Below are 25,786 nucleotides of genomic sequence, written 5' to 3' on the forward strand. Positions count from 1 at the left end.
GCAACGCAGTGATTTAATTATTGGGTTTTGGGATTTTGATCCTCCACATCAACCCGGCACGGATGGAGAGCGCGCTCAGTAGCGGTCTGTCACTGGATCGAACTCGGAAACTTCCGTTCCCGAGCCTGGCACTGAAACATATGTTTCTTAAGTGTTTTATATGCATAGAAAGGTAAAATATATACTAAGGCAAACTTTTGACTAACTGACGTGAAATAATACTGGATGTGCCTGTTCCAACTTAGTAAAAGAACTTCCGTTTTCTTTTCGCTCCTGATCCACGATACCTACGCACGTTCTCCCGTATACTTTAAATCATCTCTAGATTACTTATAATACCTAATACAATGTAAATGCTATGTAAAATAGTTGTTATACTGCATTGTTTAGGGAATAATGACAAGAAAAAAAAGTCTGTACATGCTCGAACAACAAGTGCTGGAAGAGCACTTCCGGGTTTTCTCGATTCGCGGTTGGTTGAATTCGCGTATGCGGTACTCGTGGATAAGGAGGGCCGACTGTAACAGCAAAACTGCTTCAGCAACACAACATCACACTTGCTCACAAACCGACTGCAACCTTGAGGAAAAACCAATCAAAACTCAAAATGCAACCAAATGCGACTGATAGAGCAAATGTTATCTACAAAATAAAGTGCAATGACTGTGACAAGTACTACGTTAGTCAAGCAGGAAGAAAACTATCAACAAGGCTACACAAGCATCAGCTAGCGAGCAGAAGTCACGACTCACTCTTGCTGGTATCAGCTCATGAATATGAAGAAGGACACTATTTCAACTGGATGACAGCCAGAGTCTTGACTCAAGCGAGAACAAGAAAAGAATGAGAATTCCTTGAAGCGTGCTTATCTACAGAAGGATCCATCAATAAACATATCAACATAGATCAGATATATGAACCGTTATGGAGAAAAGAGAAACAACAACATCAACAATGAACAAATTACCAGTGATCTCGGGATCTGGACAGTGAAACAAACCCCTCGAAGCTAACCAGTCAGAATCTTCTACTACTAAACTGTTCACAGTGTTTTAAACCGGCCAACCAGATCACAATGTCCAATCAATATCTATTCGGACCCTAGAGAAGTATATAATCTGGCATTCTGAGGAGACAACACCCTCAAATGCACACCAATGATGGCTTCTCGATTGGAGCTGAAATATCTGCATACATTTTGCCAAGCTCAGCGAGCAACCAAACTTCCAAATAAATTATATGAATTGAGCATTTAGTAAATTTTCTTTTGTGTTATTCAGAATATATTCAAAACTGGAGGGGCAAGATAAAGTAAAAGATGGCAGCTTTTACAATCATCAATTTATAATTCATCATTACCGTCTAATAATGACTAATGTCAGATCTATTTGAATCCTGTTCCTAATTAGAATCAGTTGGTAATGGAGATTATATTTTTGTTCTCAGTAGCACTTTCTTAGAAATGCTCAAACCCCTATTTTGCTCTGCTGTGCTTAGCAAGGTTACCTAAATTTCTATTTCAAATACACTTCTAAGTATTCTTATGTGTTGAAAAATATCATCCCTTTTGATGCTATTTACTTGTCATTAATGAAGATATCAAATCAGCTGGGTGACAGCGAACATTTAGCTTGCAATTCTTTAGGGAAAGGTCCAGTGAGACCCTCATCTGTCCTTACACAAATCTTCCAGGGTTCCAAGTTCCAATTATAATAAATCTGAGATTTGATTTGGACCCTTGTAACTTTTTCAGATTTCTTCAGATTCTTGGTAGAAGCTTTAAAAAAAATTCACTGAAAGCAGTAACAGTGAGGTTTCTATCAGTATGATGTGCAAAGCAATAATTTATCCTAAACATTTTCCATGCAAAATCTAATCTTCAATTTCTGATGCAGCACTACAACCTGATGGCTTCACCATTCTCTGCAAAGAGATGACAGCTCAGTCTTTTAAAGGCAGAGGTGGTGGAGTATGCTTTTTAATAAACTCATCGTGGTGCACGTATGTGGTGGTCCTGTCTCAGTCCTGCTCGCCCGACGTGAACATCTAATGATCAAATGTCATCCATTTTATCTGCCAAGAGCATTTTCTGCAATCATTCTTGTAGGAATGTACATTCCACCTCAAGCCAATATTAGACAGACACTAAAGAAGCTGAGCAACAAGCACAAAACTGCATACCCTGGTGCCTTCCCTATCACTATGGGAGATTTCAAACAGCTCAGCTTGAAGAAGTCTTTGAATAACTACTGCCAACATATCACCTATGGAGCCAGAGTAGCCAACACACTTGACACTGTTATACCACCATGAAGAATGCTTACCAAACAAATCTGCAAACGCGAAGAATTCTGCAGATGCTGGAAATTCAAGCAACACACATAAAAGTTGCTGGTAAACACAGCAGGCCAGGCCGCATCTCTAGGAAGAGGTACAATCGACGTTTCCGGCCGAGTCCTGACGACGGGTCTCGGCCTGAAACGTCAACTGTACCTCTTCCTAGAGATGCGGCCTGGCCTGCTGTGTTCACCAGCAGCTTTTATGGGTGTTACATCGGTAAGTCTGATCACTTGACTATACTTCTACTCCGAATGTACAGGCAGAGACTAAAGACTTCGGCACCAATGGTGAGCACCAAGAAGGTATGGTCAAGAAGGCAGAGCTGCTTTGATTTGGTGCACTGGACAATATTCAATGATTCATCTTTGAATTTGAAGGAAACCACTACGGTTGTCATGGACCTCATCAAGATCTATGTGGATGAGTATGTGTCTTCAGGAACATACCCAAACCAAAACTTGTGGATGAACCAGGAGATTTGTAGTTTGCTGAGGGCTAGATCTGTGGCATTCAAAACTGGTGAATTAGAACTATACAAGAAGTGCAGGTATGACCTATGGAAGGCTATTTTAAGGGTGGATAAACATTTTCAATTGAGTTAGAAACGGAATCGGATGCACATCGGCTCTAGCAGGGTTTCGGGGGCCATTACATCCTACAAAGCGAAACCTAACATCACGATTGGCTGTAATGCTTCACTCCCACATAAGCTCAGCGCCTTTCATGCACACTTTAAAGGGGAGAATAAAATTACACTTCTGCAAATCCTTGCAGCATCTGGTAACCCTGTGATCTCTCTCTCAGAGGTTGACGTCAGAATATCTTTAAAGAGATTGAACCCTTGCAAGGCATCAGGCCATGATGGTATACCTGGTAGGGCTCTTAAAACCTGTGCCAACCAACTGGCAGGAATGTTCGAGGACATCTTCAGTTTCTCACTGCTGCAGTCAGAGGTCCCACCTGCTTCAAGGGGGCGACAATCGCACCAGTGCCCAGAAGAGCAGGGTGAGCTGCCTCAATGACTGTCACTCAGTGGCACTCACAGCTACCATGTTGAAGTATTTTGAGGGTTGGTCATGGCTAGAATAAACTCCTGCCTAAGCAGGGACCTGGACTTGCTGCAATTTGCCTATTGCCACAATAAGTCTACAGCAGATGCAATCTCACTGGCTGTTCACTCGGCCCTGGATCACCTGGACGATAGTAATACCTACATCAGGTCAGAGTTCAACACAATCATGCCCTCAATTCTAATCAAAAAGCTTCAAAACCTGGGCCTGTGTGCCTCCCTGTACAACAAGATCTTTGACTTTTTCACCGGGAGACCATAATATGTGCAGATCAGAAATAATATCTCCTCCTCACTGACAATCAGCACTGACGTACCTCAAGGATGCATACTTAGCCCACTGCACTACTCTGTCTACATCTATGATTGTCTGGCTAGACACAGCTCAAATGCCACCTACAAATTTGCTGACGATATAACTATTGTTGGCAGAATTTCAGATGATGATGATGATGATGGGCATACAGGAGTAAGATGGATCAGCTGGTTGAGTGGTGTCACTGCAACAACCTTGTACTCAACATCAAGAATTGATTGTGGACTTCAGTAAGGGGAAGTTGAGGGAACGCACACTGGTCCTCATTGATGGAGCAGAAGTAAAAAAGGTGAGCAGTTTCAAGTTCCTGGGAGTCAGCACTTCTGAGGATCTATCATGGGCCCAGCATATTGATGGAATTACAAATAAGGTATGACAGCAGCTATGTTTCATTCGGAGTTTTGACGAGAATTGGTATGTCACTAAAGACATTTGCAAATTTGTACAGATGTACTATGGAGAGCATTCTTCCCCTCCACCACCAGAATTTTGAATGGACAATGAACCCATGAACACCACCTCGGTATTTTTCCCTATCTTTCTGCAGAACTTAGTTAATTTAATTTCTATATATGTGCTTATTGTAATTTATAGTGTTTAATATTTTGTATTGCAATCTATTGCTGCTGCAAAACAAAAAAATAAATGATATATGCCAATAATATTAAACCTGATCCTGATCCAGAGCTGCTTCTTTCTGTTATTATGCTAAACTCCAAGCATCAGTTATAAAAACAGAAAATGCTGTAAATTCTCAGCCAGTCAGGCAATGTGATTTAGAGATGTAAAATTTCATTTCACTAATCTTCTATGAAATATAACTGAGCAAGGCATCTCAAGGAGCCACAGATATTAATGAGAGTCCTGTGTTGTTTTGAAGCCGACTGAGAACCCTCTTGTGAATGAGAACACTGAGACTGTGGTGTAGTTCTCTTTGGGAAACAGAACTGAAATGGTACGGCCTTTCTTTATCCACTTAATGGAATATAATGGACTGCATTACAATCTTTCTTTGCACTGGCTTTAGATTGCTTCAAATTAGCTTCAAAAATAACTTCAAAGGCTGTCCTTTCCTTCTCATAGCTACTTTTCTGCCACTGTACTCATAGGCGCAGCTACAATTCGTTTATGATTTCAGCTGCTGAGGCAAGGAAATCATTTGCCAAGTAATCTGCTCTTGCATTCAACCAGTCGGTCATCACATGATATGATTAAAAGTCTTCGTCAGGATAATGGCTACGTATTATACTTCTATTGGTGGCTGTCCAAGTAAGACTACACAAGTAATTTGATTGTTTGACTTTGTTAAGAAGAGGAAGACGTCCTGACTTTGCATACCAATGTAAAACTTCAGCACTGGATGGCGTCACCAGAAGCAGAATCAAAAACTGTAGATGCTTGAAATCTGTTTTTAAAAAAAACATAAAATGCTGGAAAAACACAGTCAATCAGTCATTCATTAAAGAGCTGCACACCTGAAATGTTAGTTGTTCTCTTTCTACCTTTCTTGCCTGACCTGAGATTTTTCATTCTCTTCCGTGTTTGTGATGTGACCTTGGGTAGGTCACCAAAGTGCACTTAATTAAGTGAAAAAATGCATGCTGCTGGAGGAATTAAGTGTGTCAGGCAGCATTTGTGGAGGGTAACGGATGTTTCAAGTGGAGACTCTTCATGACTGTCCCAAAACTTCGCATTTCCTTCCATAGATGCTGCCTGACCGGCTGAGTTCCTTCAGCCATTTGCTTTTTCCTCCAGATTCCAGTAACTCCTGTCCCAAATGGCAATATGGTGTGAAGTTGGTATTTAAATATCAAGCTCAAACCATATTGCTATTGAGAGTCCATTTACTTAAAACAAATTAACCAAGATTTTCTGTGATCTCAAGTCATATACAGTAGCTATAATTCATTTGTCAGTATGACAGGCAAAATATTATGCTTTTGGTAGATGCAGTACAGAAGTCAGGATATCAGCATTAATTGACATAATGCTTATAATAATGGCAAACATGTCCTCAAAGGAACATGCAGTGCCTTCAATTGATTTGGTACTTTATATTGGTAGCAGGTGTTTTTAAACTTTTAGACTTGGAGGACTATTTTCAGGTTGAAAAGGACAGCACTTAAGTGTGTATGAAACCCCAGCATAAAGAGCTGACTAAGCACATGCAGGCATGTAAGATCATATTCTTTGCCCATCTGATGTCACCATGGCAAAATTGTGCTGAGTATGCAGGGCATGTGACAACACTGAACTAATCTTAAGCTGAAGCTTGATACTTGCTTCGACATTTCTTATCAGGACCACTGTTGGACCCAAATGCATGCAGTTTTCCCCAGGAAACTTTCCATTTATTACAGGAAACACTCTATCTTTTCACTTCCATTGTTGTTGGCTCCTTTCATAACCTACCAACCACCTCCATTCCCACTCCCAACAACCAAGCACTCATTGACTAAATGGAGATTGACTCCAGTCTTTTTTCCTGTCCTTTTCTAATACTTAACAGTTGAAAAAGGATTTTTGTCAACTTCAGCTGCTTCTAGCCAAGCTTTACTTATGCCTTTATTATTTTGCAGGAGATCTATTTTTTATAGCTTCACAGATTCTTCACATTTTTGATGGTAGATTTTGGAAAGGTTATGAACATGAATGATATTTGAGTAGTGAGCCATAAATTGGAGTGGGTCATAATCATCATCTGTTATTATCATCTGTTGCAATCACTGAGGATTTTTGTTGTTGGTGAGCAGTTAGTAAAGTGTTAGTGCTAAATGGGCTAGTTATGGAATATTATGACTCAGAGTTGGCTTCAGATTGAGACAGTAAGAATCAGTTAATGCATTCCAGACTCATTACCTTTGAAATTATGTCACATAAAAAACATACACTGCCAAGGCATAGAGAGATTTTGACTCGGGTTTCATTTCCATTAAAACCAAAACAAAGTTATTGTCTCCCAGGTGGCCAGTAAGTAGGAAATTTTAGGTGGCAGAAGACTATAGCTGGAGATAAATGAGAACAGTTTTTGGAATTCAAGTAAATATTAAATTATGAGAAGATTGTCACTGAAAGATGTGGGATGTCTTGAATCAAGAGGATTTAAGCTTTCTTCCTGGTATCAGAAATGCTATCCTGGCCACAAACATAATATTTTACCTTTAATGTTATGGTTAATAGTTCATGATGTAATCGTCTGTGACCTAGCTCAAAGTGGGTTTGTTTCGTGGTATAACCACTACTGCTGCCTCTCCTGGGGTTTGGGTTGAAATTGTGGTTGCCCTTTTCTCTGTATTTCAAATTACTGTGAGTGAGAATAATATGACAAAGGAGAAGATAAGAAGTCCACCCTCCACCCCACCCCCCCGACCTTCCATTTCCACTGATTCCTATTTCATGAAATCTAGGCTCGTAGAATCCAGGTCTCTAATCCAGAATGATACCACGCCTTTTGAGAATATTGTGACATCTGAATGCAGAAAAAAGGTTTAATTATGGCAATTTTCTGCCTGAAGTCTTCAGTCCTAAATGGGAAGTTCTGTGAGGTAGTAGGTTTTGCCTGATGTAACCGAAAAAACAACCTTGACAGATGTCTCGTCTAAGTCACAGGATTTTAAAACTGTCATCCTTGTCAAGGACTTTAAGTGCTGTAGAATATTCTTCGCATTTAGAAACATTCAAAATAAATTTAATGATTTTTTTAAGCAAACAGGAAATGTATTTAACTAAATTCAGTTAATTAAAGGAGAGTAAATTTGCTAATACAGTCCTGCACCCGAGATTATGGCTTGGTTATATTTCTGTGTACTGTCTATAACCTGAACAGTCTGCAAGTTGAACCTACAGCCACAAACTAAAAACTTTTCAATAGCTCTAGTAGCTTTTTCAGCTAGCAGAGTTGGGAACAAATCTAAATCTCTAAAATTTAATTGAGCAGTTTCAGGGATTGGGCCTCATTATAATTAATTTGTGCATGAAAATGCTTATACATGGGTTATATCAGGGAATTATTATTTCCAGTGAAATCATTGGGAGTTTGGAAAAGTGACTTTCTTGCACAGTTCACACTAATCCTCTGTCACTCCCCTAGCACTAAGCACACAGCTAATGATGTCATTAAGTCATACCGCATAGAAACAGGCTTTTTGGTTCAACTCGTCCTGCCTGCATTTGGCCTCTAGCCCTTTAAACCTCTACTATCCATGCACTTAAGTAGTCTGCTTTTGATTGTTGCCCATGTGTCCATCTCAACACTAGTTCTGGCAGCTCATTCCAAATACACACCAACTCTTTGAGTAAAGAAGCTGTCCGGATGTTAAGTCTATTGCCTCTGAAGTTAAACCATCTTAAATCTCTTGCCTTTGATATCACCATTCTTGTGATGCCCAATTCTTCCCTCACCAACTAAATTGAATTCAAAGAGGCATACTACGGACCTTTTCGAACAGTCTCAACACTAAAGCTGAATACCCATGGAGACATTACATTTAAACCATCTGAAAGTTTCAAACCTCTTTTTGATCAATTTCAAGTTTTTTTTGTGGTGGAATGATTGTGCATTAGCACCAAGCACATGTTCCTTGTTCATCTACTCTCATTTTCTACTTTTTCTTCCCTAAATTGACGAATTTTGATTTTTTTTTCAATTCTCCAGGTTACTGCTTAACTGTTGATTAGATACTTCCTTTAACTTTTCATAGAGTCAGAGAGTCATATAGCATAGAAACCAGTTCCTGTGGCCACCAAATTCAAGTTTAATTGTCATTTAACCATACATGAATACCCATGAATATACCCTACTCAAGCAGTGTTCCACTGGGGCCAAAGTGCAAAACATTGCACCAACAACCACACACAGCACAAAGCAAAAATAACATGTATAAGATAGCAAGCACATGTAAGATATCAGGAAAATACAGTCATACAAAATATATATACAATCCAAGCTCCTTAGTCCATGAATGCTGCTGCAGTCTGAAGTCAAACTCAATACAGGTTGTCTTCAGCTGAGTGAACATGAGGGGGCAGCACCAACTCCAGTCTGGATGTTGTGCCACACCACGCCTGGTACTCTGGTGGAGCCCACTGACCCTGATGCCTCCGGCTCTCCTCCTTGGCTGTAAACAGGCGACACTGGGGCTTAAGGCCTGGTCCTTGCTATAACCAAAGCCACGCAGCTACCCCACTTGCCACCGATAAACCAGTGAATCAGACTTGCAGCATTCCTCATGAACAATGTCCAACAGGGTCTTGTGATCACAAGAATTGCAACAAAGATGATCACTCACTGTTAGACTTCACTCCACCTTCACACAGGAATTCCTCCAGCTCCTCAGTTTCTTGGCCAAACAGCATCTCTGATAGAGTAGACCTGCAGTACTAAGTGTCCAGCTGGGTCCATGTTTATGCCAACCATCAATAATCTATCTTAGTAGTACTACTTAGCACTAAGGGTCTTTTAAGAGTCTCTCAGAGAGGTACATGGAGCTTAGAAAAATAGAGGGCTATGCGGTAGGGAAATTCTAGGCAGTTTCTAGAGTAGGTTACATGGTTGGCACAACATTGTGGGATGTAGGGCCTATAATGTGCTGCAGATTTCTATGATTCTATGATTAGCATGTTGTCCATACTCTATTATGCCTTGGTGATTCAGGTGCTAATATAGAAGCTGCCTGAGTATTGTGGGAGTAGCTACCTCCATCATCTGCATTCAAGATTGCGTCTACCTTCTGGGTGAAGAGAATTCTTTCTCAGATCCTTTCTAAATCTTTTATTCCTTACTCGAGACTCAAGGCCAGGATTTTATACATCTTTGCCAGGGTAAAAAGTTCCTCACTATCAATCCTATAATAATAATAATAATAATAATGCATATTATAAATCAAGTTCTCGTAATATAAATTACTACTATCCTACTATAAAATACTACTCCTGATCTCTACTATAAATTGCGTATTGCACATTTAGACAGAAATGTAACAAATATTTTTACTCCTCATGTATGTGAAGGATATAGGAAATAAAGTCAATTAAATTCAATTCAAATTCAGTGCTGTTCCAAGGAAAACATAGTTTGTCTAGTCGATAGCCTTGGTTGGTCCATTTTTCCCACTGTGTTTTCTTTTGCTTGAAAGGAATTTATACTTGATAAGGATATTGCAAAATCAGAAAGAGTACAGAAACGTTAAATTCTTGGGTGTCGCCATCTCAGAGAACTTGTCCTGGACCTATCAGTATCCTGTCAAAAACTACACAATGAAGACAAAAGGACACTTCTTTGTCAGCAGCTACAGCCTTGAGTCTGCGTGGATAGGTCTATATCAGTTTTGCACATCTGGACACTGCATTTTTTCCCCATTCTTCTTTAAAACCTGGTCTATCTCGCTCTGTCAGATTGCACTAGGATTGTGAGTTAACACCCTTTTCAAGTCTAGACACAAATTCTCAATTGAATTGAGCTCTGGACTGTGACTTGGCCACTCCAGGATATTTTTTTTCTCTGTTTTTAAGCTATTCCTGTGTAGCTTTGGCTTTATGCTTGGGGTCATTGTCTTGCTAGAAAACAAATCTTCTCCCAAATTGCAGTTCTCTTGCAGACTACATTAGGTTTTCTTTCAGGATTTCCCTGTATTTTGCTGTATTCATTTTACCCTCTACCTTCACAAGGCTTTCAGGTCCTGCTGCAGTGAAGCATCCCCACAGCATAATGCAGCCTCCAGTATGCTTCATGGTAGGAATGGTGTGTTTTTGATGATGTGCAGTGTTTGGCTTATGCCAAACATTAGATTTAGTCTGATGCCCAAAAAAGCTCAATTTTGGTCTCATCAGACCTTAGAACCTTCTTCCAGCTGACTTTAGAGTCTCCCTCATGACCTCTGGCAAACTCTAGCTGAGATTTCATGTGAATTTTTTTCAACAGTAGCTTTCTCTTTGCCACTGTCCCGTAAAGCCGCCATTGGTGAAACACCTGGGCAACAGTTGTTGCACACATGGTCTCTCTTATCTCAACCATTGAAGCTTGTAACAGCTCCTGAGTTGACATAGGTTTCTTGGTGACCTCCCTCACTTGTCCCCTTCTTGGATGGTCAATTTGTCTTTGAGGACTGCCTGCTCTAGGCAGATTTCCAGCTGTGTTACATTCCTTCCATTTCTTGATGATTGACTTAACTGTGCTCCAAAGGATTTTTCAGTGACTTGCAAATTTTCTTGTATCCATCTCCTGATTTGTGCTTTACAATAACATTTCCACGGAGTTGCATGGAGTGTCCTTTTGTCTTCATGGTGTAGTTTTTGCTAGGATACTGGCTCACCAGCAGTTGGACCTTCCAGATACAGATGTATTTTTACTACAATCAATTGAAACACCTTGGCTGCACACAGGTCTCCAAAAACAGATCTCTATTTAACTAATTATATGACTTCTGAAACCAATTGGCTGCACTCTTGATGATTTGGTGTATCATATTAAGGGGGGAGGTAAATACTTCTGCAATCAATAATTTTCTGGTTTATATTTGTAATTAATTTAGATCACTTTGTAGAGATTTGTTTTCACTTTGACACGAAAGAGAGATTGGATAGACTGGGTTTGTTCTTGCTGGAGTGAAGGAGGCTGAAGGGAGACCTTATAGATGTTCATAAGATTGAGGGGCATAGATGGGATAGATTAATTTTTCTAGGGTTGGGGTGATCTAAAATTAGAGGGCACAGGTTTGAGGTGAGAGGAACAAATTTAAAGGAGATCTGTGGGTCAGGTTTTTCCACACAGAGGTTATTAATATATGGAACAAAGTGCTAGAGAACATGGCAGAAGCAGATGCAATATTTAACATGCCAGTGGATAGGTATAGATCAGAAATACAGTAGAGGGATATAGGATTGTCACAGATAGACATCATGGTAGACATAGGTGTTGTACTGAAGAGCCCATTTCAGCACTGTATAATCCTATGATTCTATGATTATATATTTTCTTGATAACTATGCTTTAATTCTTTGAAGGTTAAACATTACTTCTGTTGAAAAATTGAGTACTTTTATATGCATGAGTACATGTATGTACACATGCGGTGAAAAACAGAGCAACGTCACAGGTACATAGAATCATATAGACAGCATTCACAAAAAAAAACGCGAACATAAATTGTACACAATTTCTACAGGCAACAATACAATTAGAACAAAAAGAAACTCTATTTTGGGGCAAAATGACCAAAGTATTCATGATGTTGCTGAACAGTACTGATTTGGGTTTGCTGGTTGATTCAATAACTGAATCATTGAAGAGAAGGAGCTGGTGTGGGACTAAGGCATCTCTAATTTCTTCGTGATTGAATCTGTGAAAAAATTGTATGGCTCGGATGGTGGAGAACCTTTGATGATAAATAGCTGTTGCCTTTTTGAGGCAGCACCTCCTTTAGATATTACCAACATTGAGGAGGAATGTATCCATGATGTATTGGGCAGAGTCAACTACTCTCTATAGCTTCTTGTTTTTCTGATCAATTAAATTGCCATTACCAGTCAGTATACTGTAGATGTTTGTCAGAGTGTTCACTGACAGGCCAAACCTCCTTAATCTCCTAAGAATATAAGTATATTGGTATGCTTTTCGTATGATTGTATCATAATATTAAAATATGTGCCTATTGTCAGTTCTCCTCCACTGTAGGTTTGGCACTATGCATATACATTGTTGAAGATGACTTCTTTCAAAGCTCTTCTTGTGTAGTTTGGGAAGTGCTATGTCAGCAAGTGCTGGGATTCCTAAGCTATGTCCAAAGTAGGGCTGATTATCAGTAATACTGGTGTGCTATTCTCTAATCTGAAATGGCATTTGGTAAGCTATTTATCTTAATGATAAATCCAATTACCAAAGACTGATCTTACTCCTTTGGCCAAATGTCAGAGTTGGTCTGTAATTGAACCTGTGAGAGTGTTTAAAAAACTGATCAACTTATTGTCATAAATTTAGATTATCAGTGATCTACATGTATTAATGGGATACCACTGCATTGCAGTCACAAATATCCAGCCTTTGTTGTTGAGACACATACCACAAGTGCTGTGTGCAGTCTGTCGGATATGTGCTCCAATAGTTTTCCATTGAGGTCGTTGTTACCCCTTTTTGAGGCAATTACCATTAGTTAATCAATATCATCTTTTCTGTTGCATCACCATACAGGTATTTTGGACATGGCTTTCAAGTTCTGCTATCTGCATTTTGTCTTTCCACATTTGTGTGGCACAGTGCGACTGCTTGTAGAACAACTGCTTTGCAACTCACTGATCTAGGTTCAGTCCTGACCACCAGTCCCTCTGGAGTTTATATGATCTCCCTGAGACCATGTAGATACTACCTGGATATTTTTCTTAATGTAATTTATAGTTTCTGTATGTATTGTACTGTATTGCTGCTGCAAAGCAACAATTTTTATTACACCTGTCAGTAGTATTAAATCTGACCTGATTCCTCCCATTTGTGAATGATTTGTAGATTTGTTAGTTAATTGTTCACTGTAAGTTGTCCCTCGTGCGTAGGTAAGAAGTTGAATGGGAATGTAGGGAGAATAAGAGAAGATTACTGTAAATACGTGGTCAGTAATTGGTTGGCTGAAGGACATATTGTACCATGATTCGATGACTTTGTAAAGGGGGATCAGTGCGGGAAGGGATGGTGGAAGCAGAGAGGATAATGGTGCTAATGGTGTCATTGCTCACTGTACAATTGGGAAGAATGACCTGGTAAGCTTTGAGAGACACATGATACAGGGAGATGCACTTAGACATTAATGAATTCCAATCAGGAACCAAATGAAAAAAAAATGTGATACAAGAACTCGCCAGGAGAGAATCCATGGCCTCACCGGACTCAGATAATGACCATATTGCAAGCTATCAGGTTTGTCACATTGTGGCCTACAGCCTTTCATCCCAGGTAGCTGTCTGAATTGGTCCTATGAAGCAGTCTGAAGTCAGTCTGTTTCAAGGCTCTCTTGGGTTATAACATATGTATGAGCAGGCTTAAAATAAAAGGGAGCACCTAGTCCACAGCTACAGAGCGGATATTAATGTAGGGACCAAGACTTTGAAGAATGCATACGAGATTGTGAAATAGAAAGCCATCGGGATATGAAAATTTATTGACAAATGTTTCTGCATTACAGTGTTTCTATACTTTTCTGTTTACAAATTAATCTAAAGACATTAGCATTAATAGAACACCTACTTATTTGGGGGAAAAAAAATCACATGCTTCCTTATATGAAGATAATTGGCAGTGATGTGGTGCCCACTGGTATTGAACAGACCCCGCCATGCCTTAGCTGTGACAGTTTGTAAATGAGTGTTTCCACTGCTTTCACTGCTGGGATGCTGTTGGGAAGAATATGTTCCCAAATAAATATCAGATAAAAGCACTGCTGCCTCAGTTCAGGTGCATTCCATGAAGTTTGACTTTGCTGCATTGCTACCCAGGTCAAAATATGATAGGAAAGATACAGTATAACTTCAAGGAGAGGGACAATGATCAATGAAGATGTTGCCAAGGCTAAAAACACTGTGGAATAAATAGTGTGCGTTATAATGAGCGAAGTTTGAGGTAATACTAGATTGAGTGTTTAGGGTGAACAAGCAGCATCTATTTCCCTTAGCAGAGCTCTCAAGATTCGAGATCATAGATTTAAAATCATTGGTAGAAGTCAGTCATAGTTGCTGTATCCACTTAGAATTGATGGATAATGGATGAATTGCAGAAGCTAATGTGCAGCCTGCTGACTGGTCATCAATGCAGAGACTCTGCAATGAAGTAGGCCACCTCGGTATGAGTGGGTTGATGAATTATGCCAATGTCTTATTTTAGTAGACTAGCTAACTCCACGGAAGATCTTAGTTATTGAGTTGGCACACAACTTAACCACAGTATGGATGCCAATGTTAGCACCACATTGAGCAGGGCACTGGGTAGTCACCTATGAAGCTTTCGGGCCTGTAGCAAAGAAAAGGTTGCATACGGTTAATAAGCAGAAGGAATAAGGGTTTCTGCTGTTCAGTAAAATCATGAATTTAGTTAGTATGCTTCAATGTTTTTGAATTCTTGTTTCTAGTTTTTGGATGAATTGGCTTTTTAGTTTAAGTGGGTGTGTGCATGTAGGAGTTGATTGTTTGCAAGAATGCTCTGTATTATTGTTGGGGCAGAAGGAGTATAAAACCTAATTCCAGGCAAAAATACAAACAGCTGATGCTGCTTTGTTTTATCACCTTTGTCCTTACTTTTACCCTAGGAATTGTCCATGGTCAATGTGTTTCTCCTGCAGTTCCATACTGTATATTGCTACTGTGCAGTTTTGTACAGATGGGGGAATCTCACTGAAACCTATCAAGTATTGAAAGGCCTATATAGAGTGGATGTGGAGAGGATGCTTCCTATAGTGGGTGAGTCTAGGGCCAGAGGGCACAAACTCAGAATAGAGGGATATCCATTTGGAGTAGAGATGAGGAGGAATTTCTTCAGCCAGAGGGTGGTGAGTCTGGAATTCGTTGCCATGAATGGCTGTGGAGGTCAAGTCATTCAGTATTTTTAAAAGTTGAGGTAGATGGGTTCTTGATTAGTCAGAGCATCAAAGGTTATGGAGAGAATTGAATTGAATTGACTTTATTACTTACATACTTCACATGAGTAAAAATCTTTACGTTACATCTCCGTCTAAATGTGCAATGTGCATTTTATAGTAATTTATAGTTAAGTAGTATGTACAACAGGACAGTCAATGTAGCATAGAAATACAATAGTATCAGCATGAATTAATCAGTCTGGTGGCCTGGTGAATGAAGCTGGCCTGGAGCCTGTTGGTCCTGGTTTTTATGCTGCAGTACCGGTTCTCAAATGGTAGCAGCTAGAACAGTTTGTGGTTGGGGTGACTCGGGTCCCCAATGATCCCTCAGCCCTTTTTACACATCTGTCTTTGTAAACATTCTGAATAGTGGGAAGTTCACATCTACAGATGCGCTGGGCTGTCTGCACCACTCTCTGCAGAGACCTGTGATTGAGGGAAGTACAGTTCCCAAACCAATGATGCAGCCAGACAGGATGCTCTCAGTTGTGTCCATGTAGAAAGTTCTTAGGATTTGGGGGCCCATACCAAACTTCTTCACCCATCTGAGGTGAAAGAGGCACTGTTGTATAGACCACGTGAGATCCTCAGTCATGTGTATGCCGAGGAACTTAAAGCTGTTCACCCTCTCAACCCCAGATCCATTGATGTCAACAGGGGTTAGCCTGTCTCCATTCCTCCTGTAGTCCACAGCCAGCTCCTTTGTTTTTGCGACATTGAGGGAGAGGCTGTTTTCTTGACACCACTGTGTCAGGGTGATGACTTCTTCTCTGTAGGCTGTCTCATTATTATTTGAGATTAGGCCAATCAGTGTATTATCGTCAGCAAATTAAATTAGCAGATTGGAGCTGTGGGTGGTGACACAGTCATGGGTATACAGAGAGGAAGGGAGGGGGGCTTAGGACACAGCCCTGGGGGGCTTCTGTGTTGAGGGTCAGAGGGGCAGAGGTGAGGGAGCCCATCTTACCGCCTGCTGACAATCTGACAGGAAGTCCAGGCTCCAGCTACGCAAGGCAGCATTTAGGCTGAGGTCTCTGAGCCTCTTGTCGAGCCTGGGGGGAATTACAGAGTTGAATGCTGAACTGTAGTCCAAGAACAGCATTCTCACATAAGCATCCTTCTTCTCCAGATGTGTAAGGACGGTGTGTAGAGCAGTGGCTATTGTGTCGTCTGTTGATCGGTTGTGTCGGTAGGTGAATTGTAGGGAGTCCATTGTGGGTGGTAGCATGTTGCAGATGTAGTCCTTGACCAGCCTCTCAAAGCATTTGCTTATTATTGTGACAGGACACCAGTCGTGCAGACATGTTACCTTGATCTTTTTAGGTACAGGAACAATGGTGGATGTTTTGAAGGAGGGAGAATGGGATTGAGAGGGATTATAAATTAGCCACGATGGATTGGTGGAACAGACTCGATAGTCCGGATGACACAATTCTACTCTTATGGTTTTAAGGTCTTATTGTCTTCACTGGCTGGATTTCAGTCAGATATTGTCACCCAACCACTTAATTTTATCAAAGCTTAAATTTACTTTCAAAGAGGTTGGACTGCTCCATTTCACAATGATCACGGCGTCTCTGTGAAAATCAAGTGTACTGAGAATGAAGTCTGCATGCCAGGAATCAGAATCAGGTTTTTATCACTGACATTTTTGTTTTGTGACAGCAGTACAGTGCAAAATTTTAAAAAATACTATAAGGAACAATAAAAAATAAGTAAAGAAGTACTGCAAAAGAGGATTGGTGAGGTAGTGGCCATGGACTATTCAGAAATCGGATGGGAGAGGGGAAGAAGCTGTTAAAACATTGAGTGTGGGTCTTCAGGTTCCTGTGTTTATCTTCTGATGGTAGTAGTGAGAAGAGGGAATGTCTGAGGTGACAAGGGTACTTAGTGATGGATGCCTTTTGAAGTCCTCAGTGGTGGGGAAGGTTATGTCTATGATGGAGCTGGCTGAGTGTACAACCCTCAGCAGTCTCTTTTAGCTCTATGCATGGACCCTCCATATTAGGCGGTGGTACAACCAGCCAGAATGCTCCCCATGGGTCATCTGTAAAAATTTGCTAGTGTCTTTGGTGACATATCAGAGCTTCTCCGATGAAGTAAACAACTTCCTCCAGATTTGTTGTTGACCTATGAAGGAACGATGATTCTGTAACGGAAATACATATTAGCAAATTCAAGATTCTAATTAATTAGTAATTTAGGAATCAGAATCAGGTTTAATATCACCGGCATGCATCAAAAAATTTGTTAACTTAACGTCACCAGTACAATGAAACCCATGATAAAAAAAAGAGAGAAAAAGAAACTGAATTACAGTAAGAAAATATGTCTATTAAATAGTTAAGTTAAAATAAGTTAAAACTTCCAGTGTAACATATTATTGGGAATATTGAATCAATAAGTTTACTTTAATGCTGATGTCTCGTTTGAATAGAATTTTGATATATGATAGCAGAATCTTTTGCTTATAATCAAATAAATTTAATGGATGTTTGCGATATCCATCTTTTGTCCGGGTCTACTGATCTACAATGAGCACATCCCGGACATGGGTTCTTGAGGTAAAAGTAGTGGGAGCTGTCTGAAGTGACAAAGAGTAAGATCTGGAGAAAATAACAATGGGGTGGGATTCTGCAGGCAGCAGCATTGAGAAGAAAATCACTGTAGAGACAATATTAGGAGCAGAGTGCTCCAGGTGCATCTGTGAGGTTGTATAAACAGCAGCACAGAGAACAGTGTCCTGGCTGCAGCAGTAAATGAAGGAGAGTCCTGGGCACAGCGGTAAAGGAGCGGGGCCCCCGGCCGCAGCAGTAAGGGAGCTGGGCCCCCGGCCGCAGCGGTAAGGGAGCTGGGCCCCCGGCCGCAGCGGTAAGGGAGCGGGGCCCTGACCACAGCGGTAAGGGAGCAGTGTCCTCGGCAATAAGGGTACGGGATCCGGACTGAGCAGTAGGTGAGCCGGGTCCCAGCAGTAAGGGAATGGGGTCCCAGCAGCAACCAATAACTGTTGATGGAGTGGGATCTCGGAGGACCATGAAAACTCTGGGTAATTAGAGAATGTGTGTATTGAATGTTGGTGCAGATTCTGACTGTCCAGGTAGTTTCTGTAATACAGTTTTAGCCTTTGTTCTACAAATGTAATTGGTACTTGGGAATTACTTTTATCAAAACAACTAGGCTTATATTGGTTACAATTCCAGATATTCATTTTATTCATAAGTAAGCTCTGTTTACAATACGCTGTTTTGGGGATGTTTACTTCATCAAACTAAAATTATGTTTTGTTGGAAAAATAACATGATTCAAAAGTAGCTGCTTTTTGAGAAAATAGATCTTGCGAGTGTAAGGATTTCAAAAATTAATGCTTTTAAAGGCAATGTGATGTAGTTAAATATTTACAAGAAATTCTATCTTTGAAGCTTAAATTTATTAAAGCATACAATTTCTCATAAAAAAACTGCAGTACTACTGTACTGTTATCTATGATGGTTATATGACAGTAGTAATACACTAAAGTGTAATGAAAGGTTTGATAAGTAGTGAAAATGTTTCAACTCAATCATCTTGACCTTGCTTTTATTATTTCTATTATTGATAACAACACAGATAGATGGAGAGGCAGGTAGTTTTGAGGAAGTAGGGAGGCTACAGAAGGACATAGATAGATTAGGAGAATGGGCAAAGAAGTGGCAAATGGAATACAGTGTTGGGAAGTGTATGGTCATACAAGAAATAAAAAGGTAGACTATTTTCTAAATGGGAAAAAAAATTCAAAAATCTGAGGTGCAAAGGGACTTGGGAGTCCTCTGCAGGATTCCCTAAAGGTTAGTGTGCAGGTGAGTTGGTGTTGAGGAAGGTCAAGAAGACTAGAATATAAAAGCAAGATGTAATGTTGAGTCTTTATAAAGCACCAGTGAGGCCTCACTTAAGAGTATTGTGAGCAGCTTTGGGCCCCTTATCTAAGAAAGGATGTGCTGACATTAGAAAGGATTCAAAGGAGGTTCACAAAAATGATTCTGAGATTGAAAGACTTGCCATATGAAGAGTTTTTGATGGCTCTGGCAATTGCTAGACCTCAGAAGAATGAGAGATTACATAATTGGAACCTATCGAATGTTTCAATGTCTTGATAAAGTGGATGTGGAGAGGATATTTCTTATAATGGGGAAGTCTAAGACCAGAGGACATAGCCTCAGAGTAGAACGAAGATGTAGAGGAATTTCTTTAGCCCAAGAGTGGTAAATCTATGGAATTTGTTGCCACAGGCTGCTATGGAGGCCAAGTCTTTGGCTATATTTAAGGCAGAGTTTGATAGATTCTTGATTAGTCAGGGCATGAAGATATATGAGGAGAAGGCAGGAGACTGGGGCTGAGAGGGAAAATGGATCAGCTATGATGAAATGTCAGAGCAGATTTGATGGACCAAGTGGCCTAATTCTGCTCCCATATCTTAAAGTCTTATGGTCTAATGTATTTGTCCACATTTATAATGTAAACTTTACTAACAGTGATGGTACGTTCTATGAGTGACATTGTGACAGCTGTAGTTGGGAAATGGGTATAATTAAAGCTGGGCAACTTGCATAATATGTACTGTATCATTAATGTGGACAGAGAATCTTGTACTCACTACAATCAAAATCCTGGGGTCAACATTAACCAAAAACTTAACTGGACAGCTACTTAAATACCTTGCTACAGAAGCAGGTAGGAGACTAAGTATTCATTTTCTAACACCATTCCATAGTCTGCTAGACACAAGTCACAAGCTTAATACCCTGGATTGGCTCTGATCCACCACTCTAAATATGCATCCCCTCTATCAGCTGTACACAATATTGGTATGTCCCATCTACAGAACACACTGAGCAACCAAATAGGCAATCCCTGCAAAATGAAGGACAAGGACAGAGAACTTACAGGAATACCTGTAGGTTTCCCTTCAAATTTTAGAATGTCCTCGCTAGGACATACATACATTTGTGGTCATTGTTGCTGGGTGTAAATCTTGGACTTTCTTACCCAACAGCATTGTGGAACTGCAGTGGTTCAAGAAGACACCCTCCTACCTTTATGGGCAATCAATTCTAGTCTTGCTAGTGAAGTCCAGATCTCCGAAATGAGCAAATTAAAAAAAAATCTTTTAGCTGGTTCCTTGATATTCTGAATTAGAAAGCTAATGAATGAAATCCGTGTACAGTTCATTTAAACCTTTCATGTTTGTAATTCATTTCATAAAATGTAGTCCTTTGAGTGTGGTTATACCTGTACAATAATTGGTTTTCCTCCATCCCGTGGGAAATTCAAAAATCTTTTCATAAGTAGGGGTTTTTAGTCCTTAAAAACATGTGCACGTTTTAATTAATTTTGGTACATGGTGCACTTATTATGAGGCAGATAAGGAGTTGTGTGGCCAATGATATTGAAGTATCCAAGATTTCTTCAAGGAGTGGTGTTGCATAAAGGCGATGTACATCATTAGGGACTGCCACCACCAAGGACGTACTCTCTTCTCATTGTTACCGTCAGGATGGAGGTACAGAAGCCTGAAGGCGCACACAGTGATTCAGGAACAGCTTTCTCCCCTTTGCCTTCAGATTTCGGAATGGACATTGAACCCATGAACACTTCCTCACTACTGTTTTATTTCTGTTTTTGCACTGCTTATTTATTTTAACTATTATGTGTGTGTGTGTGTGTGTGTGTGTGTGTGTATATGTGTGTGTGTGTGTATATATATATATATATATATACACACACACATACACACACACACTGTAATTCAGTGTTTTTTATTATCAGGTATTGCATTGTACTGCTAGAGCAATGTTAACAAATTTCATGACATACGCTGGTGATATTAAACCTAATTCTGACTCTGAATAATGTCATCTATGAAGGAAGGGCCATTAGATTATTAAGGGACTAAAATGCTGATCATAAACAAGGGAAATAATTGCTTCCGGATAATGTTACATAGAGCAATTTTTGTTGGATACACATCCACAATTTTGTTTATTCAAGCCAGGATCAAGTATACAATACAATATTTAGACAACCATTGATATATTCAATAAAATATCATGATCTAAATGAAGCCAATTTACAAGTGGAGAAATTCTTAGATAGGTACATGGAGCTTAGAAAAATAGATGGCTATGTGGTAGGGAAATTCTGGGCAGTTTCTAGAATAGGTTACATGGTCAGCACAACAATGTGGGCCGAAGGGCCTGTCATGTGCTGTAGATTTCTATGTTCTATGAAACAAATGGTTGTAAATTAGCTGATCAACAAACTATTATATTTTTAGATTAGTGTTGTCTTTGAATATGGTGCACATTATTATGTATTGGAATAATAATATCCAATTATAGGGTAAACTAGTTAGTTTGTTTTAGCTAGCCTTTGTCATGTTTGCGGTCTGATCTTTCAAACTCTGAGCTCAATTGTATTCCAAGGACTCAGGCAGGGATTGCAGTTGCAGGCTTTGGGCATGCCTGTTAAGTGATGACGTTGGATCATTCTAGCAAGCAGCAGCAGCAGCACTGGCATTGTGTTTGCGCAGTCCACTGCATTGCTATAGTTGCTATTAAATAAATAACTGCTCTGCCATAGTATGGTTATGTAATAAGTGTAAACGTAAAATTGGTGGTTCTGGTGGTTATCAAGACAACAAAAGGTAATTTTGCCTGTGAAATGTAGTGATGAAAGATGAGAAGATCTTGAACAAAAGGCTTGGTAGGGTGGAGATTAAGCTCACATCTTTTCGATGCATATTTTTTTCCTCTGCTCACTGCCTTTTTTCTGATAACTTGATGGTGCTGGCAAGAGTGTCAATACAGATTAAATTGCCGTGGTAAATTATTCAGTCAGTTAAAATCAATGATATTATTGCGATAATGCAGAATATTATTCTGTGTATTTACTGTGGTTAGTAATGCAGAGGATTTTTGTATGGGAGCCCCTATGGGAGCTGTATGGTTATCATTGCTCGTTCTCCATAGAGCTGTCATGGCTGCTGTGATACACAGGCATAAGATGTTTATGTGGAGATTTAAGTGGATGACAAGTCATTCTGGTTGTGTGTAGTTGGTGAGTAATTCAGATGTTCTGTTTAAAGCTCCCTTGCTATGTCTGACAGCTGCTATTATATCATTCTTTATTTCTGTCCTTACTGCTGCATGTAATGGGAAGCAAATGGGGGAAGGGGTGTAAACATTGTGTTTTTCTTCTACTAATTTACAAGGAGGAATCTGAAATGGTTTATCCTTGTGCTCTGGCCTGTTATTAGATGACGAATGGTGATTTAATGCTCCATTAATGACGCGTTGTGTTTTGTGTTGAAGTGCCACACTGCATTTCTGGGTGGAGTATATTTTAAAATGGCAAGCATTTTTGATGGTCGAGCAAGTATCTCAATCATTTTATAAACCCAGAAAGATCTATTAAGTTTAAATTACTGCCTTGAAGTGAATGAGTTCAGGTTTCGGGCTTCTGTTTTGTGCTTTGTGTGCAGAATGCAGTGAACCCAGTGTAATGGAGACTCTATATAGTCATATAAAGTCATATATAGACAGAGACTGTGATAATGAGGTCATTTGGAATGTTCTTGAAAATAAACTACACATTATATATAAATTGCATGTTGACTTGAATTGTACGATCTTATGTAATTTGTCTATTGAATCTCTTTATATTAAATTTCTGTATTTGTTTTGAATGTCATGGTGGATTATAACAGTGTTTAAATCACCATATTAAATATTTTGCTTTTTACTATAATAGTAATCACAAGCTGTTTGAAAGAAAACTGCTTCCATTTATTTTCAATTCTCAATCTGCTCATTTCTTCAATATTTGTATTATCACATGTCATTGCATGTTATGCAGCTCATCTTTGTGTCTATTCTTGTGTATCTTATGATTTACTGTGGGTCTTGTATGTGAGGTACTGTTTTGAATCTTGATTTCTTTTGTTCTGGAACAAAGCATACCTGTGGTTTTTCTAATCACTCAGACTATAACATTGGCTGCCTACAAGATGTTTACAGAGCTCATGTGATGAAAGTGGCCAACCCAGAAAAGGAGAAAGGAAGACAACAAATAATTATTTAGTCAGTTTGGCAGATGCAAATAAGCACAGATAAGGTAGAGCAGCTGAAAACCATATCTTGATGGTGGGGGATGGAAGCATGAATTTTGACGGCTATGCTTGTAAAAGCAGGTGTCTTGTTGAGATTATTATTTCAATTAAATACATGTTTTTCAAAGCAAATTAAATGACTTCTTGTCTCTGAAATAAATTTCTCGTATTGGTTATTTATGAATTTTGTGTGAAGTGGTTTGGTTTTAAGCTTAGGGGTACAAATCACAAAATATAAATTTTATTTATGGCTGGTACCAGATCTTATGTTTGCACCTGTCTGACTATTCAGACAGCATTATCTTGCCTATTTTATTTAAAGCTTCTTGCTATTTCTTTAGCATTGCTCACCATAGCATTTATTGTTTAAGCAATGTGAAAGTCTTGCTTTGGATAGATGAAACTTGTATTTGAATAGTAATGTTTAGTTTTGCTGAATTTGATCACGCAGCTGAGTTACTGCTCATTACTCTTAATTTTCATGTACAGTTCAGTAGGAATAGCAGACCTGATCAAGGCAATTATAATTACAGCTCACTCTAAGAGACAATCCTACTGTCTAAATAGAATGAGATACACAATACATTTATCTTGGGTTGTCCTTTGTTCTTTGGAAGCACGGAGTGGCTTTATTGCCACAGTTAGCTTTATTGCTGTTTCCTTTACCTTGAAGTCTGAAGATTTAGGGATCATGCTCCACTGCTGAAAAATTACTGTGACTGGATTTCACTGCAGTCCTGCTGAAATACTGTATTTTTACTCGGGTAATATAGAAAACTAATGTCTCTTAAAAAAAACACCTTATGTAATTAATGTTGCAAAAGTGAAAGTAAGCAGAAACAGGTTTCTGATAAGAAGGTGGTCAGTGCATTCTTTACATATGGATCATGTATATAGTGACACAATAATCACAGTCAGTGATACAGTAATTTAAAGAATTAGTTACTTTTACCTCTGTCATATGAAGCAAGTTGGTTAGCCTAAGGAGGTGATAACTTGATATCTAATTTCATTTTTTTACAATTCAAGTTGTGCAAACACTGAATTCCTTGAAGAAGAATTTGAGCATGAGCAAGTTGGCATGCTGGTCTTGGTTACATATGAAAGTTATCTCACTGAGCATAAGTGATGTTGACTAGCTATTGTTAGAATAAGATTGGGCAGTGGATCCAATTTAGGGAGTGATTTCTTATTCTCCTAAGGGTTTGTGTGCATATTTAGTATAATCAGGGCTTCTTGTCCACATTTATCATATGTTAATATCTTCAACTTAATATTTTTGTGTATTTATTTATGGCATAAACTGTATATAAAGCCATATAAAATAATCCAAATATAGTTGGTAGGATGTTCTGTACAGTATTCACCAGCCTTTACTTTTTCGTCCATTCATTTTAACGCACAAAGAAAATCATAAGCCATTGAGACTGTAAGCCATTAATTCTGGCCTTGCACATTTATACCTCAGGCATGCCTTAATGAATAGAATAAAAAATTGGAATTGGTTGACTGACAACATTTTATGGCATTTGCTTTCTATTTGGAATGTGACACCTTTGATGTTACAGGTTCTTCAACGGGAGCTATTTTCTCCATACGATTCCAGGTTTTCAGATATTGTGGAATGTGGTCAATGTGACTGCTAACTATACACAGACATGTGTACTGCCATAGTTTGGGAGTATAAAGTGGATGAAGCCTTTCATAGCCAAACTACAGCATATAGCAATCTACACGTTTCTGACCTGCAATTTACAATGCGATCACGTGATGCCACTCAAAGATCTGTTACATTCTCTGTTATTCCAAGTTCAGTCATCACTTCTCTCATTTCACCCCCATATAATGCTACGGTTTCCTACAATAGACAACTGAAGATTACTTTTTTCCTCAATGAAATGCAATAATGACTAATTGGGTTCTACTCTGGAAGTTCATTTACAAGCATTACTGTGTCATAGAAGACAACACCCTTTCTCATCTTGAAGCATTATGGACCAACATGGATTAAGTTTTCCTGAGGGCAACCATCACTGGTTGCTTCTGAGAACTAGGTCATCCACAAGCAATGTAAATTGGTCCTTGTATTAGGTAAGTTCTTTACCTTTCATCCAGTTGGCTTCTCACAACACCATTTCCTGCTTCCCTTTCATTTGTCCCCAGCTCCCCCCTACCTCAATATGAGATTTATTACCATGGTAAGAAGACTCATCGACTTTTTGGTACTGTTTGGAGAGCTGTGCTAAAATCCTGCACAAAGTGACACGAGTCCTTGTTTACAAAAGAATACTACACTTGTGTTTTGA

General features: G+C 39.3%; 1 protein-coding gene across 4 annotated transcripts in view; it reads left to right on the forward strand.

Annotated features, from left to right (window-relative positions):
* rusc2 (RUN and SH3 domain containing 2) overlaps nucleotides 1-25,786 on the forward strand; it is a 119,887-nt gene that overhangs the window by 14,589 nt on the left and 79,512 nt on the right. Inside the window, exon 1 of one of the 4 annotated variants that reach the window (XM_063042893.1) lies at nucleotides 21,883-22,016. The exons of the other annotated variants lie outside the window; for them this stretch is intronic. The gene's annotated coding sequence lies outside the window, so the exon portion shown is untranslated. Of the gene's footprint in view, nucleotides 1-21,882; nucleotides 22,017-25,786 lie in introns of those variants that run through there. 4 annotated transcript variants of the gene reach the window in all.

The sequence above is a fragment of the Mobula hypostoma genome, chromosome 3 (assembly GCF_963921235.1).
Source record: "Mobula hypostoma chromosome 3, sMobHyp1.1, whole genome shotgun sequence".
NCBI classification, from domain to species: domain Eukaryota; kingdom Metazoa; phylum Chordata; class Chondrichthyes; order Myliobatiformes; family Myliobatidae; genus Mobula; species Mobula hypostoma.